At 45.2% G+C, this 16,855-nt stretch overlaps 1 long non-coding RNA gene across 1 annotated transcript; it reads right to left on the minus strand.

Moving 5' to 3' along the window:
* Window positions 1-13,659: 13,659 nt before the first annotated feature.
* Window positions 13,660-15,866, minus strand: LOC140722519 (uncharacterized). Its single transcript, XR_012097646.1, has 4 exons — window positions 15,801-15,866; window positions 15,565-15,606; window positions 14,932-14,975; window positions 13,660-14,575 (listed from the first exon to the last, which is right to left on the minus strand). It is a non-coding gene; the product is annotated as an uncharacterized lncRNA (long non-coding RNA).
* Window positions 15,867-16,855: the final 989 nt, after the last annotated feature.

Here is a 16,855-nt window from a genome sequence, read left to right on the forward strand (position 1 = left end):
GTGCGCAGGCTGCAATGCACAGGATCGACACAGATTGCAGAGGCTTGTGTACAACAATCACATTCATCACAGGGCAAGCCTCTTCATAATCGAGAAAATCTTCAAAAGGTGGTTCCTTAGGAATACCAGGTCCATAATTAAGGGCGATCACCGTCAGGTATATGGTCTTGTCTCATTAATACCATCCGGTATATGCTCTTTTCTCATTACCGCCATTCGGGATATGCTCTCTTCTCATGACTACCATCCGGGATATGATCTCGTCTCATTACTACCGTCCTGGATATGTTCTCGTGTCCTTTCCACCATCCGGAAGTAGGTACATGAGCCGGAAGACTCACGCTCAAAGAGATACCAGTATCTTCTGCAATCAGATTTTTTGAGTGATTCATGGACCGATGAAGCCGAGATCATAATTATTTTATTTATTTGATAGTTCGTTTACTTTTTCATTATTTAATTTATTTACTCGTTCATTCGCTTGTTTACTTACCGAAATACGTTGTACATTTTATTCATATATTATTAATTAACGTACTGAGGACGCGTTGCGATATTGAGATACCACTTGTTTGGCGATATTGAGATACCACTTCTATTCCTCATAAATACATCTGCATAACGTGTTTCGGGTGCAGCTCCTGAGGGAGCATGTTAAGGAACGGGAGCTGCTGTTCCTTGAGCTTTGACTTACATGGGACAATGAGGAGGTGACAGGTAGAAGCTACAGAGAGGGAATCACCCGGAGATGAAGGGGGCAGTATCATGGGTGACCTGCAGGAGAGGCAAAAGAGATAAACAGGTGGAGCAGTGCCCCCTTGTGACCGTACCCCTCAATAACAGGTGTACCGCTTCAGATGCATTTGGTGGGTTGCCGGTTGTGGAGATTACCGGGAGGAAGGTACTGAGAGTGACTCTGTGGCCCAGAAGGGGATGGTGAAAGGGGAGTGTAATAGCGATTGGGGATCCTCAATTAGAGGATCGGAACGCATATTCAGTGGACATGGAAGAGACACCCAGTTGCGCTCCGAATCCATGGTTTATCATGAAGGAGTCGCCGCTGCTCTGTTCTTATCTGATGCAGCCTATCGGTCTGCCTGGTGGACTGAGAAACCTTTGGGCTGGAGAGTTCATTCAGAGTGTGTCAGTGAGCCGTCTCAGTGAAAGAGAGGACTCAGAACTCCTTTCAGTCCCTTCGAAACAGCAATCTTGCCCTTAGGCCCTGTGCTCTGCTCTCTAATGAATATACGTTGGCCAGGAAGATGCGATGGAACAGTGGTTGTGTTCCCGTAGCTTCACTCTGGCCTGATACCCACCGCACCCAGTCCTCCCCTGGTCGACCTCGCTTCTCTGGCGGAATTCCGCTCACTTCCAGGTGCAGTACTTGCATTGCTGGGAGTCATCTTCGACGAGTCCTTACTGTTCATGTGGAGTTCGTATGATCGCTGGTGCCTGTAGAGAATTCGAGTGTTTTTTGTGCTTAATTGGCAGAAGACTGCGGCGATAACAGTTCAGAAAATGTACATCTTGTAGATTTGTGGCCTTCCAGAAATTGTCGTCGTATATCGCCAGTGGCATTTCAATCATTATACACGGTCTGTGCAATGTTTTCAAATCGGACTGGGCGAGGTTGAGGAGACAGAAAAGATCCTGGAGACAGAAGGAGACGAGGTGCGAGATCAGACTGCAAGGTCTGATCGGCTCAGGGACCGTGTGACCATTGCTCCCATTCTGACCTCGTCTCCGCATTCCGACACTGCCCCCTTGTGGTGACACTGTGCCGCCTGCTTTCTGTGCTGTTGCTCTTTCAACTTTACCAATGGAATTACGGCCGTCACTGTATTGCCACCGGCGTCAGTTATCACAGTGTGCAGTTGTGCCTCTTCTTTTGTCATACCTAGTCACTTAAACTCTTGGGTGCAGCTGCCTAATACAGAAATACACTTCTGATATGCAGGGAATTATATTTCGACTATAAATGAGAAACACCTCTGCATTATCGCGTCTTTAAATTGGTTCTGCAAACGGGAGGAATGTCTTTCGCTTGTTAGTTGTTGTTTGTTAGTGCTGATCTTCAAGAGGACATTTTGTAACAACAGCCGCTGTTCCCGCTGATACACTGAACACAATCTACTTTGCAGAAATGGTGTTTAAGTGACGTTTGTTTTGTTAATGTTGATATTCGGGATGATATTCTGTGTTATTGACTCAGAGACGGGGTCTGACTGCCACATGACAGCTGAAGGATTATAGTTCAACTTAGCAAGTAAATCAAAGTCAACTTATTATCAATGTGCATACATACACGTCACCACAAGCACCCTCAGATTCTTTTACTGTGGGCATATTAGCAAATCTATAGAACTGTAACTCTAAACAGGATCAATGTAACTGTGCAAACGCAGATAGAAATAATAACAAGAATCCACGAGTATGAAATAACAGGATAAAAGAGTCCTTAAATCGGAGTAGTAATCTCATTTTGGTGAAGAGTCTGATGGTTAACGAGTAGTAAGAGTTCTTAATTCCGATGCTGCCAGTCCTAAGTCAGCTTTACCTTCTCCCTCATACAAGCAGCGAGAAAACAGGGCGTGAGGATCGAAGGTGCTGGGGAGTAGGTACAGAGGGGATGTCAGGGGTAATTTATTTACTCAGAGAGTAGTGAGTGCGTGGAATGGGCTTCCGGAGGCGGTGGTGGAGGCGGATAAGATAGGGTCCTTTAAGAGACTTTTGATAGGTGCATGGATCTTAGAAAAATAGAGGGCTGTGGGGAAGTCTAGTAATTTCTAAGGTAGGGGCATGTTCGGCACAACTTTGTGGGCCGAAGGGCCTGTATTGTGCTGTAGGTTTTCTATGTTTCCAATACAAAAACCGTTCTCTAAACATCACTGTACAGGGCAAGTGAAAGTTTCTGTCGATATTCCACTTCCAACCACTGTATCAAACTTCTGAGTTCCCATGCTGTTCTATTCAGTCTACTTTCGTCGTCAGAGAGAGAAAAAATGTCAATTAGGGACAGGGAATGTGGGGCAGGGTAACCGATATACTGGAGCTCCTTAAGTGGTTTAATTATAAGTTAAGGTCCCCGATTTATTTTTGTCGAATTTCCGGAGATGTCCATCTCAGTCTACAGCGGATAACGTCCATGCTTGCCAGAATAATGCCTGTTTATCTGCCAATGTCACAGAAGGACATTCTGTGCCCATGCTAACAAGCGGGTTTGCCCATCGTTTCTCTTCACACCGACAGCTTCATTTGGAATCACCACCGACTGTGCAGTGAAGCTCCTGAAGTTTTGAGAATTAGATCTGTTTCTCTGTGTACAGACCTCCGTGCAGCGCGGGTGTGACTTCGCGAAGTTAAGGAATTGATCCCGTTGTGAATGAATTTCAGCCGCTGGACATACTGAACGAACCAATCTTATTCAAACTAAATTAAGCAGGCAGTGAAATAAAAGAAGTGGACAAAATGAAACGTGTCCTCTCCATGATTCCATAGGATTATATCTGGGAACTCCTTTACACAAACTCCAATTTCATTGCCATTCAGGCGAATATGTTGTTCGCGATCGTAAGTTGGTCTACAGAGTCCCAGCTGATACGATTGGACTGCAGTAGAAAGGAATAATTCCATTCCTCTTTCAGTTCTATTGGCAGGTGCCGTGTCTCGTGTCAATGTAAACATCAACTCTTACAGTCCTCAGGGAAACAACGATAAAGTTGCATTCCCCTGATACGCTAGGGGCACAATTCAAATCAAACATGGTTAGCAGACATCTAACCGAGACAATATCTCTGTTTTCAGAAAACACTAGTCTGAACTTAACCCGTCTGAACAGAAATGACACAGGAAATTATAGACGTGCTGTCAATATTCATTGCAACAGCAACAGTGCAGAGATGTTCTTGCAATTGTAATTGTAGGTACGCAGGTTGCTCATTACATTAGTTTACATTCAATATCACCGATCACAGAAACAGCATACAATCTCTATTTCTGTTGTAGATGGACCAGACAAAGTCAGGATACAGCCGCAGGGTCCGGTTGTCCTAGACACTCTCACAAATCTGAAATTAACTTGTTCTGTCCAGTCAGTTCCCAATGCTGACTATAGATGGCGCAATGGAGCAGATTGTCAGCAGGCAGGACAGGGCGACACCATCGAGTCAGTTATCAACGTTGCCTGTGGAAATGGTAGTTGCCAGGTTCAGAACAACGTAACCGTGAAACACAGCGGCATTTCTGTAAAGATCAGCCTGCCGCATAAAGAAAAGCTTCTGCCGACATTGCAGTTCAATCGACCGCTTAATCGTCCAAGTAATTTTATTTTGCAACTTTGCAATTTTCCTGCTGTGCTCTGCTGTCGACATCGGGCACCAGAGGAAAAAATATATATGTAGTCAATATGGAGCAGAAATGCAGATATCACAGGGGGTCTGGACGGATTTATTTAGAGATCAATTTGCCAGAAATTTAAATATTCATTTAAGTGTAAGGCGAATAATATTTCATGTTTCCCAGAGGATACAGAACTAAAGAGCAGATAGAACTCTTCTGTTAAAATTATGCACTGCCCTGTCGGCCTTTCTTCCACAGTAACCGAGGGCCGGTGCTTGTCATCAGGATCGCTCAAAGCCGCTCTTCACGGTAGCAGCTTCACTTGACATCGCCACCTATTGTCGAGTGAAACTCCTGACGTTTTGAGAAGTAGATGCGTTTCTCAGAATACAGATCCCCGATCAGTGCATGCCTGACTTCACTAAATTAAGGAAGATAACCCTTTGTGAATAAAATACAGCCGCCGGTCACCGTGAGCGAACCAATCTTGGGGCCAGTTACCGGGGGTATGAGTGACATAACATTAAGAGGTAGAAGCATAAACCGCTGAAAACACTCAACAGGTCGGACAGCATCTGCGAAAGGAGAAGCAGAAGTTGACATTGCGTTGCAGGACGGGAAGGCGGGGAACAATAATGCGGCACTAAAATGTTAAATGAACCTTCACTGGAGCGGGAGGGACGTGGGGCCCAAGGGATTCGTCCAGCAGTTCTGACAGAGGATCTTCGACTTGAAATCTTAAACTTTCCTTCTCCACAGAGGCTGCCCGACCGTCTGAGTGTATTCAGGGATTTCCTTTTTCTTTGACGTTTCCAACATATCCAGCGTGTCCGTTGTCACAAAAGTCAGTCAGAACCAATTTATAGGTGAACGGAAAGAACCCTCCATGTAACTCGTCCTGATGGGTGACCACTGGGAGATCCCGCTTTTTCAGGCGAACGAAGTTTAGGTCCTCGGCAATGCGGTCTCCCACTCCACGCCGGGTCTCACCTCCCCTTATCACTTCCCAGTTTCTGAAGCGCCTGGCAAGCACTACACATCTCCGCACTTCAGTCCCCTTCAACCACCCGTCACTGTATCCACCTCCACTATTGTTCCTGTCATGGGTAAACCCGGTGTGAAACGGGGTCCAGAATAGACCCTGTGAACTGTGCTGCTATTAATAGAGAGAGAGAGGGAGGCGTCCAGCGCAGTGAGAGAGACAGAGACAGAAATTGCTCGAAAGATTGATGTTATGCTTTCTCTTCTAGATTATTCTCCCTTTCCACGAGGTCACTTGCCTGCTTGCTGAAGTTCCTGCAGAAAGTGGAGGGCGGAGCAGGTTGATGGACAGCTGGTGTCCAACATGTGGAGTTAAAAACCAGGTCCGCTGTTACACAGGGAGACACAGCACGAGACACACAGGTTCGGACACTGAACGAGCTTTGTTGCACCCACAAGAAGGTGAGTTTTTGGAGGATCGATTCGAGGAAATCGTTCAGTGGTTCGCAGTGTGAAAAAGGTACGACCAGTGGGGAATTATTTGTGTATCCACCCTTGCCGGAGTGATAATTCCACCACTAAAGAACGTTCGTACGTATCATGGTCATTGTCAGTGACCACAACAGGACTTCGGATGACAACGGGAAGACATCACATCTCACCTCTCTCCCTCTCTCTCTCTGTCCATCGTTACTCAACTAGCTACTTCGAACTAAACTTAACTCTCTTCATCACGTCGTAAGACTGTACCCATTTACCCCTAGGTTTGAAAGAGCCTAGATTTGCTCCTATTTCCATATATTGATTATATTTGCATTTATATTACTGTCTTGATTAGTGTCTAATAAACGCTATTAGCTCAGAGTAATACCAGACACCAATGTGTTTTCCATTTCTGCTGGTTCTTTAACTGGTTCATGGAGTACGTACCAAAATTGGGGGCCTGTCCGGGATATCTGCAATACACCGCAAGTTTCAACTTTTTTTGCAATACTCAACAGCCCCAACTTTATGGCGTCCTCTAATGCCTCAGTGTTAGGCGCAACCAAAACTTTATCAACATCCATTTCTGCTGTTTTTCCACACAACCATATCAAAGAACCACAGAACCATAGAACATTACAGCACAGAAACAAACCTTTTGGCCCTGCTTGGCTGTGACGAACCAATTTTCTGCCTATTCCCACTGACCCGAATGTCCCGGATGATGTTTTCTTCAGGAAAAGTACTATGGACATGTGATCGATGTTTAGGGATCTCTTGCAGGATGATAGGGACAAATTTGTCCCGTCGAAGACGATAATGAATGGTAGGCTGAACGAACCATAGGCGACAAGTGAGTTGCAAATCTAGTCAGGTGAAAGAAGGCATCATACATAAGCTTAAGGAAGCACGGATTAGGTGAGGCTATTAAAGAATATACGGTAGCAAGAAAGGAACTTAAGAAAGGGCTAAGGAGAGAAAGAAGGAGGCATGAGAAGGCCTTGGAGAGTAGGGTAAAGGAAAACCCCAAGGCATTCTTCAATTATGTGAAGAACAAAAGGATGACAGGAGTGAAGGGAGGACCGATTAGAGATGAAGGTGGGAAGATGTGTCTGGTGGCAGTGGAAGTGAGCGAATTCCTCAATGAATACTTCTCTTCCGTATTCACCAATGAGAGGGAACCTGATGATGGTGAGGACAATATGACTGAGGTTAATGTTTTAAGCATGTTGATATGAAGGGAGAGGATGTGTTGGAGTTGTTAAAATGCATTAGGACGGGCAAGTCCCCGGGGTTGACAGAATATTTCCCAGGCTGCTCCACGAGGGGAGGGAAGAGATTGCTGAGCCTCTGGCTAGGATCCTTATGTCTTCGTCGTGCACGGGAATGGTACCGGAGGATTGGAGGGACGCGACTGTTGTCTCCTTGTTCAAAAAAGGTAGTAGGGATAGACTAGGTAATTATACACCAGTTATCCTTACGTCTGTGGTGGGAAAAGTGTTGGAAAAGATTCTTAGAGATATGATCTATGGGCATTTAGAGAATCATGGTCTGATCAGGGACAGTCAGCATGGCTCTGTGAAGTGCATATCGTGTTTAACAAGCCTGAGAGACTTTTGTGAGGAGGTGACCAGATATATAGATGAGGGTAGTGCAGTGGATGTGATCTACATGAATTTTACTAAGGCAATTGACAAGGTTCCAGTGGGAGGCTTATTCAGATAGTCAGAAGGCATGGGATCCAGAGAAGTTTGGCCAGGTGGATTCAGAATTGGCATGCCTTCAGAAAGCAGAGGGTCGTGGTTGAGGGAGTACATTCGGTTGGGAGGGTTGTGACTAGTGGTGTCCCAGAAGGATCGGTTCTGGGTCCTCTATTTTCGTGATTATTATTAACGACCTGGATGTGGGGGTCGAAGAGTGGTTTGGCAAGCTTGCAGACGACGCAAACTTTGGTGGTGTTCTGGATAGTGTACAGGATTGGCGACGATTGCAGAGAGACATTGATAGGATGCAGAAATGGGCTGAGAATTGGCAGATGGAATTCAACCCGGAGAGAAGTGAGGAGGTACATTTTGGAAGGACAAATTCCAAGGCAGAGTACAAAGTAAAAGGAAGGATACTTGGTAGCTTGGAGGAGCAGAGGGATCTGGGGGTTCCATGTCCACAGATCCCTGAAAGTTGCCTCACAGATGGATTGGGTAGTTAAGAAAGCTTATGGGGTGTTAGCTTTCATAAGTCGAGGCATAGAGTTTAAGAGTCACGAGGGAATGATGCAGCTCTACAAAACTCTGGTTAGGCCACACTTGGAATATTGTGTCCAGTTCTGGTCGCCTCACTAATGGAAGGATGTGGAAGCATTGGAAATGGTACTGAGGAGATTTACCAGGATGTTGCCTGGTTTAGAGAGTATGGATTATGTTCAGAGATTAAGGGAGCTAGAGCTTTCGCCTTTGGAGACATGATAGAGGTATACAAAATATTAAAAGCAATCGATAGAGTGGACCCCCAGGGCACCACTGCTGAATACAACAGGACATGGCTTTAAGGTAAGGGTGGGAAGTTCATGGGGGATATTAGAGTCAGGTTGATCGGTGGAATGCACTGTCTGTGTCAGTGGTGGAGGCAGATACACCAGTGAAATTGAAGAGACTACTAGACAGGTATATGCAAGAATTTAAGGTGGGGTGGGTGTTATGTGGGAGACAGGGTTTAAGGGCCAAAAGGCTTGTATTGTCCTGTACTATTCAATGCTCTATGTTCTCTGTTCTGTAGAGGATGTGCGGATTTGTTTTGAATGTATTTCTGCTTGAGTTTGAACTGCTGAGGAAATATACGTGCGTACATGGGAAACAATCCGAGTTGCAGGAAACATGCTGGGTGATGGGTGCGTGTGGCCTATGTTTTAACATTTATTACAGCCCTGTGGAACTGATTCAATCCTTGCGAGTGTGTTGAGAATGGCTTGGGTGAGGTGTCAATACGCTGTGCAATACCGCCGACAATCCTGCTGGAGAAACAAGCTATTACTTACATCGATCTGTAAAACTATCTGCATTCTTTTTCACAATGACCTGCCCTGTGGGGAGCGTGGGAGTGGTGGAGTGATCGATGGAGGAAGAACTGTGTTGTTATGACAGTATGTGTAGTTCCATTGAACTGCTGCAGAACTATGATGAAACATTTACCACAGCTTCCTTTTTCTCTCTTATCCATTATTGGCAGACTGTGCAGTGTTAGTCACTGCTACAGAGCAAGTGAATGCAATTGCAAGATGCAGGTTCCCTTCCTCCATCACCCATAGACGTGTACACAGTCTACAGAATGCAGCATACTGACCTACCAGGAGTATTCTACCAGAAATTCCGGACCACCACTCCCACTACTACCGACTACCCAACCCCCAATTTAACAACCATTCTCGCCCTGAGGGCGAAGGTGAACAAGAAAAAAGAGGAACAAGGCGATTAAACACTACTTTTGTCTGGAAGATACCCCGTCACTGAGAAATCAGTCTGAACTGCCCGCATCACGGTGCGGGTCCGATTCCCGGAATTCCCTGCCTGAGAGAGCTTTGTTAGCAGCTTTCCCACACAGGGTATGGCAGATTTAGGAGGGATCCTAGCACAAACCGCTCAGTGAGGGGTTTGTTGAGGGAGGGGTGATAAATTCCTGCCTTGCCAACAACACCCAGACCCATCCCTTAAAGAATCCGCACCACACTTTGATGAAATTATTCCTCTAGGATTTGTTTTCCTGGTGACCATTTTCGCTGAGATATATCTCAGAGGAGAGACAAATTCACTGTGTAATCTATCAACACACAATGATATTGGAAAAATCAGCCAACCTCACTTAAGACCAGAGCCCGAGAAACGCACCCCGTACTGCGGAATCTCTCTGCTCCCGACTCAGCTTTCTGACCGATAACAACTGGAACTGAGTGCCTGGAGAATGTTTAAAATCAGAACCAGATTTATCATCACTGACATATGTCATTCAATCTGTTGTCTTGTGGCAGAGGTACAGAGCAATTGATAACTGTGTCTACGAGCTAAGGCAAGAAGCATAGAATAAATAAGTATTGCAAAATGAGAAGAAAAGTTGCGGTAGTATTCATGGGTCCATAGACCATTCAGAAATCTGATGGTGGCGGAGAGGATTGAGCGTGTGTCTTCATGTTCATATTCCTTCTCCCTGAGAGTAACATTATTATGTCGAGATAAACGTCATAATGAATAATCATTGTTAATGGAAATAAAACAATTTCAGAACCTTTCAAAATGAGGAAACAATACAAATAATGCATACTTTCCCTGTCTCTGAAATTCCAAGATCTACACCATTCCCTTCCTGAAACCGGGACCAGTCTATGCCCACCCTCCCTGTCTCTTTAGACATCTTGCCCCCACGCCTCTCCGACTCTATGAGGACTCCTGCAGAAAAACCCATCAATTTCTCTGTAAACACTGACCGCCCCCCCCCCACCAAAACCTCTACACTGCTCCCGGTCTCCTAAACACCCTCCAGCCACTCAGCTGCAATCTAGAGCCTCCTCCAGTGCAGAAACCTTCCCTGTTCCTTCTGGCCTCTAGAGACACTCTGTCCCTGTATCCATATCATTGGCTACACCTCTCACTGTCTCTGTAACCCTCCCCGGCCCCTGTTGAGATGTTAGCTGACCGGAGTACTTCCCGGAGTTGCATTTTCCGAGTGTCCATCCGACAGGAGATATTGTGGACACTGTAGGTATCTAACCAGGCTTGGGGCATGATCTCTAATCGGACAGCACAGGACTAAGCGCATTAAATTCTGACATCCGACAGGAGATATTGTGGACACTGTAGGTATCTAACCAGGCTTGGGGCATGATCTCTAATCTGACAGCACAGGACTAAGCACATTAAATTCTGACATCCGACAGGAGATATTGTGGACACTGTAGGTATCTAACCAGGCTTGGGGCATGATCTCTAATCTGACAGCACAGGTCTAAGCACATTAAATTCTGACATCCGACAGGAGATATTGTGGACACTGTAGGTATCCAACGAGGCTTGGGGCATGATCTCTAATCTGACAGCACAGGACTAAGCACAGTAAATTCTGACATCCGACAGGAGATATTGTGGACACTGTAGGTATCCAACCAGGCTTGGGGCATGATCTCTAATCTGACAGCACAGGACTAAGCACATTAAATTCTGACATCCGACAGGAGATATTGTGGACACTGTAGGTATCCAACCAGGCTTGGGGCATGATCTCTAATCTGACAGCACAGGACTAAGCACAGTAAATTCTGACATCCGACAGGAGATATTGTGGACACTGTAGGTATCCAAGCAGGCTTGGGGCATGATCTCTAATCTTACAACACAGGACTAAGCACATTAAATTCTGACATCCGACAGGAGATATTGTGGACACTGTAGGTATCCAACCAGGCTTGGGGCATGATCTCTAATCTGACAGCACAGGGCTAAGCACAGTAAATTCTGACATCTGACAGGAGATATTGTGGACACTGTAGGTATCCAAGCAGGCTTGGGGCATGATCTCTAATCTGACAACACAGGACTAAGCACATTAAATTCTGACATCCGACAGGAGATGTTGTGGACACTGTAGCTATCCAACCAGGCTTGGGGCACGATCTCTAATCTGACAACACAGGACTAAGCACATTAAACGCTGACGCTCGTTGGATACTTTTCACTTCTTGTTTCTGAGAATTAAGGTTTCGTTGAATTGAGATCGGGAAGTGCTTGCTACACAATACCAGGCTGTTCGGAAGCAACTATTTTTATAACAAAGGAAGCGGCCGATTGCAAACTGGAGCAACTAGATCAGCAGCAAAGCTTTGTTAACCCTTTCTAACCCCCCAGAGAGATAGAGAGGGCAGAGAAGGGGATTGAACACGGGTCTCCGCAGCGGCGCCACTGGAGACTACAACCTTCTCTGATCTCCAGTCACTGCTCTGTTTCCGAGTGTCATTTCGTCCTGCAAATGGCACAAATGTAGAAATTACTCTAAGGAAAGGACCGTTCAAGCAGCAACTCCGGAAAAAGACACAGTCTGCGTTTCGTGTCTGGATCAGCGATGGAGATACCAGGAAGCAAGAGCATTAGTTTGGTCTCCCACCCAGACGTTGTTTCCGACAATTTCTGTTTGCACTTCAGATTTCCAGCAGCTACGGGGATATTGTTTTAAATAATAATTTACTGGAATCTTCCCTGAAACGGGCAATGCAGATTTCAGTCATGATTTAACAATAGACTGCGGAGTTGTGGGATAACCTGAGGATAATAGGCCGGGTGGATGGTCGGAGTTTATTGCACAGGGTGGGACAACCTATATGAAACTCTGCTGGTATCCTTGGCTGCGGTAGCAGTGAAACCTTCCCAAGGGTGATCAAAGTGCGTGGAGTTTTAAAGTGTGGAGATCTGTGGCACATATGGATATATGATAGATATGTACAGAAATACATCTTGTGGAAATGCTTGCTTGATGATGAACTTCAATAAAAAAATAAATTACAAAAACAAGTGTTGCTCGTTTTCACCTGTTGGGAGATGGGACTGTTGAATCCTGCGAATACTTGGCCTCCACAGCTGCCTGTGACAAAGGATTGCCCGGTTTCATCAATCTCTGTCTAAAGAAATTCCTCCTCAACTTCCTTTTAAAAGTTCGCCCCTCAACCCTGAGGCCGTGTCCTCTGGTCTCAGAGTCTCCCACCACAGGAAACATCCTCTCAACACCCACTCTATCAATTCCTTTCACCGTTCGATCGGTTTCAGTGAGGCCACCCCTCAGGCCCAGAGCCATTGAAAGCTCTTCATGTGACATGCCATTCAATTCTGGAATAATTTCTGTGAACCTCCGTGAGCCCTTCTTCAGTTTCAGCACATTGTTGGTCAGTTCAGGGGTTTAAACCTGCTTACAATGCTGCAAGTGAGGCCTCACCCGTGCGTTATAAAGTTACCGAATCACATCCTTGCTTTTATATTCTAGTTCTCATGAAATGAATGCTGACACCTTCCTCATCAAACACTAAACCTGCAAGTGAAGCATTAAGCGAACAAGTTTGAAACTAAGTTGAGCAACAAGAATCATTTCACTGGGTTACAGTGAAACATCGACACGAGGGAGACTGATGGAAGAACCACATGAAGTGACCGAATTATGGGATAAATCAACATGCTGCAAATCAGAAGCGACATCACATTTCTGCCATATAGGCAGATTGGAAAAGGGGGCCGAAACTGTGATTCGGATTGATCATCATTTTCTGAGCCACTTCACGCAGCAATCGGAAGACAAGTCAGAGTTTCAGCACCGTTTTCTATTTTATTACATTTATTATTCAGCCATAAAAATAACAGAGTAGTTGTTTCGGCCCTTTCAGCGAACGACAGCAAGCCCGATTGACAGAGGAGATTTAAAAGGACGTTGCCTGGATGGGGGAGCATGCCTTAGGAGATTAGCTTGAGTGAACTCGGCCTTTTCTCCTTGGAGAGATGGAGGATGAGAGGTGACCTGATAGAGGCGTATAAGGTGATGAGAGGCATCGATCGTGTGGATCCTCAGAGGCATTTTCCCGAGGATGCTAACACGAGGGGCCTAGCTTCCTAGTGCTTGGAAGTAGATACAAGGGGGATATCAGAGGTAAGAGTTTCACACAGACAGTGATGGGTGTGTGGAATGCCCTCCCAGCAAAGGCGGATGAATGGGTCTTTTATGAGACTCATTTTCATTTAAAAAAGATATTTTTATTAATTATTATTAAAGATGAACAAAAGATACATTAACTCAATATGTCATTATATGCAATAAAGAATTAAATTAGCAACTTACTGATTAACAAAGCTAAGCAAAATATCAATAATAATAAGTGAAAATAAAGTGTTAAGAATATATTTTTGAATGAAAATGAAGGAAAAAAAAAGAACCCCTAATAATTAAAAAATAGCTACTAACTGAAAATCAAACAAACAAACAAAAGAATAACAACAACATTGGGCGCACAACCCCGGAGCTGTACAGCTATACATCTTCCATAGGAAAAGAAATCAATCCGCCAACCCGAATCCACTTATAAAAATTGGAAGGAAGGGTTCTCGGCCCGAGAATGCCCGACTGTGGGCAACGCACCAAAACAAACTCTCAAAACATTGAGGGAAGGGGTAGGCAGGCGCTCCTCGCACGGGAGCTCCCTCATTCCCGGGGTCTTTCTGCTAGATCTCTCTGCAATAGCCGGGACACCCTTCCCAATATATCTCTTCTTGAAGGGTGAAAACAATGGAATTATTCCCATTTGGGAGCTTGTGCCGCGGCACCGGCCTCACGCCAAGTGAATAACGAAGCTAAGCTGTGGGTTGAGCGTGAAGCGCTCCGATATTTCATGGTTCTGAGCGTTACTAGTAATCAGAAACCTACCGGACCATGATGTGGGACAAGACGGTGTAGAGGTTAGATGACACAGCAAAGTTGAGAGGGAAAATGTCGGCGGCAGTGTGAAGGTGTCAATTATGGGTCATAGGAGTCTGGGCTGAGGTGAGGGAACTAAGCTGCTGTGATACAAACGAGTCAAAACCTTCAGTGATGACTTCGTCGTGAGGATGTGAAACGCAGAAAAGATCAAACGGAGAGATGGAGAACAGTTATAAAGAAAGAATGAGGGACATTCTGAACGGTGGCTTTTCCCTCGATAGTTGTCCTTCCTCTGTGTCAATTCACGAGCCAACCATCCCCTTCTCTTCACCAGTGACGTCATCTGCGGAAACAATTCACAATTTATGTTGACCACGTCAGCATCCCGAAAGTGCGGCAGCTGGGGAGGATAAATACGAAGTGATGATTTTTGAATCTGTGTCAAACATCGTGACAATGCAACCTTGCATACAACTGGGAGATTTCATGTCGCCACAGTCCCAGGAAATTTGTTCCTTTCAATAACAATATATCGCTGTACGATGCCGCCTAACTCCAGTCTTGCGCTGTTACGTGTCTCGAAACTGCTAATCACGGGCACAACCATGGTCCTGCACGGCTCACAGAACGGAAACTAGTGGATACGTTTCCTTTACAGGTGACACTATGTATCGGCAGCCCAATATCCCGTTCACATACCTCTTCAGATCACTGTAAACAGATCGGTCCTCCAGGACAAGTCCCTGTTAATGAGAGGAAATCAGCATGATTAGCAGATATTTTAAATTAAAAACATTTTGTAAATGAAGCGAACTGCAAGAATATTGAAGAGTATCTGCGCTCATTTAATAAATTATGTCTGAAAGTAACAGGGAACAGTTGGACCATGACGGACAGAGGATCCGAGACAGACAGACATGATCCCTAAGCGGAAGGGCGCGTGATCCCTTGTCCTTTGCTTCCCTTCCGTCAAGAAGATCAGAGTGATATTTGCAACTTTCTAGTCCTCAAAAACAATTTCATAGAAATCAGCAGCTTGGAATGTCAGTACTAATCCCTCTACTCCCTCTTCAGCGGCCCATTTCAGAATGCTGGGGTGCAGTTAGTCCCGGTGATTTCTCCACCTTCAGCCCTTCCAGCTTATCTTGCATCTTCTCCTTATTATAGTGACTGCAACCACTCCGGTGCCCTGACACTGTCATACTGATGGTCTGCTCCGCAGTAAAGACTGACACATGATACGTCATGAGTTCATCCGCTGTGTGATTCATCATACTGTGTGAAGTGGAAACAATTACTTCAAAAAGGGAGTGACGCAAATAATTCCCTCACCGTGTAAGTGGAGTTTCCATCTTCTGCATTGTTCCTTGCGCCCTGAAAGGAGAAATTGAAAATTTCTATTGTGACGTTTACCTTGCGCTCGACAATTGTATTCTGACTCTCCACATGTAAACCCAGAGGGTATCAATCTTCGCATTCACTGCTGCTCGGACGCGACCCATCACATTACTTATCTTCTCATCTTTCAAACAATGACTGAGATCATGAACATAACACAAAGATCCAACCTGTTCAATCCTGAAGAAATTTTCATAGGTTCCCGATGCGTTTACGGTGTTTGTATCCAAGATGCCTGCGGGAACAATACAGATACGTCACAGCGGTGAAGAGCATCATGGGCCGTCGTTAATACAGCGGATGTCAATCCGGCCACAAAACAAAATGCCAGCGATAGCACGAACTACATTCCATCTAACCATATAGCAATTACAGCACGGAAACAGGCCATCTCGGACCTTCTAGTCCGTGCCGAACGCTTACTCTTACCTAATCCCACTGACCTGCACTCGGCAGATAACCCTCCATTCCTTTCCTGTCCAATTTTACTTTAAATTACAATACCGAACCTGCCTCTACCACTTCTACTGGAAGCTCGTTCCACACTCGTTACCCTTAAGCTTTTGCCCCCTAAGTCTCCCACAAACGCCAGAGCCAGGTAATAATAATTTAGGTCAGATACGGAAAGGAAAATACCATACCGTCCCTCCAATGATATTGTAATCCTCAGTTGAAAATTTCCACTTATTAAACTGGACAACCCGACAACCCAAGCAGCATTATTCGTGACCATGGATCAAAACCTCCAGCTTCTGTGCATTAGGAACTAACATGTTTAAATGAAATATTAAGATATCCGTGGGTTCAGTAATAGAACAGTTGAAATGCAGTTCACTCACCCTTCCTTCCGGAATTGACGCTCGTGACGTATTGGGATCGTGGCGGATCTCTGATCCTGAATAAACAGAAACAAAGGACAAAATATGAACCCGGCAGGAAGTGAGTTTCTTGCACTGATACACCGAATGATATAATTCCCATTCATCCATTGGATACTCCCTGGTTTTTAATTGAATCTATTCCGGCTATCAGATGCCCGATTCCAGTCCTACTCGATCTTTACAACAGTGGCCATATTGGATTGCACAGCGATAGTGTTTCGGGCTTTCAGATCTCAGTTTTTCAGGGGAAAGTGACACATGTATCACTGAACGCTTCCGCTTTCAGACAAATGTTCACATTTCAAGAAAACAACGCCCACGTGAAAGCTTAATGCTGATTCTGT

This window comes from Hemitrygon akajei, unplaced genomic scaffold, assembly GCF_048418815.1.
Source record: "Hemitrygon akajei unplaced genomic scaffold, sHemAka1.3 Scf000078, whole genome shotgun sequence".
NCBI lineage: Eukaryota > Metazoa > Chordata > Chondrichthyes > Myliobatiformes > Dasyatidae > Hemitrygon > Hemitrygon akajei.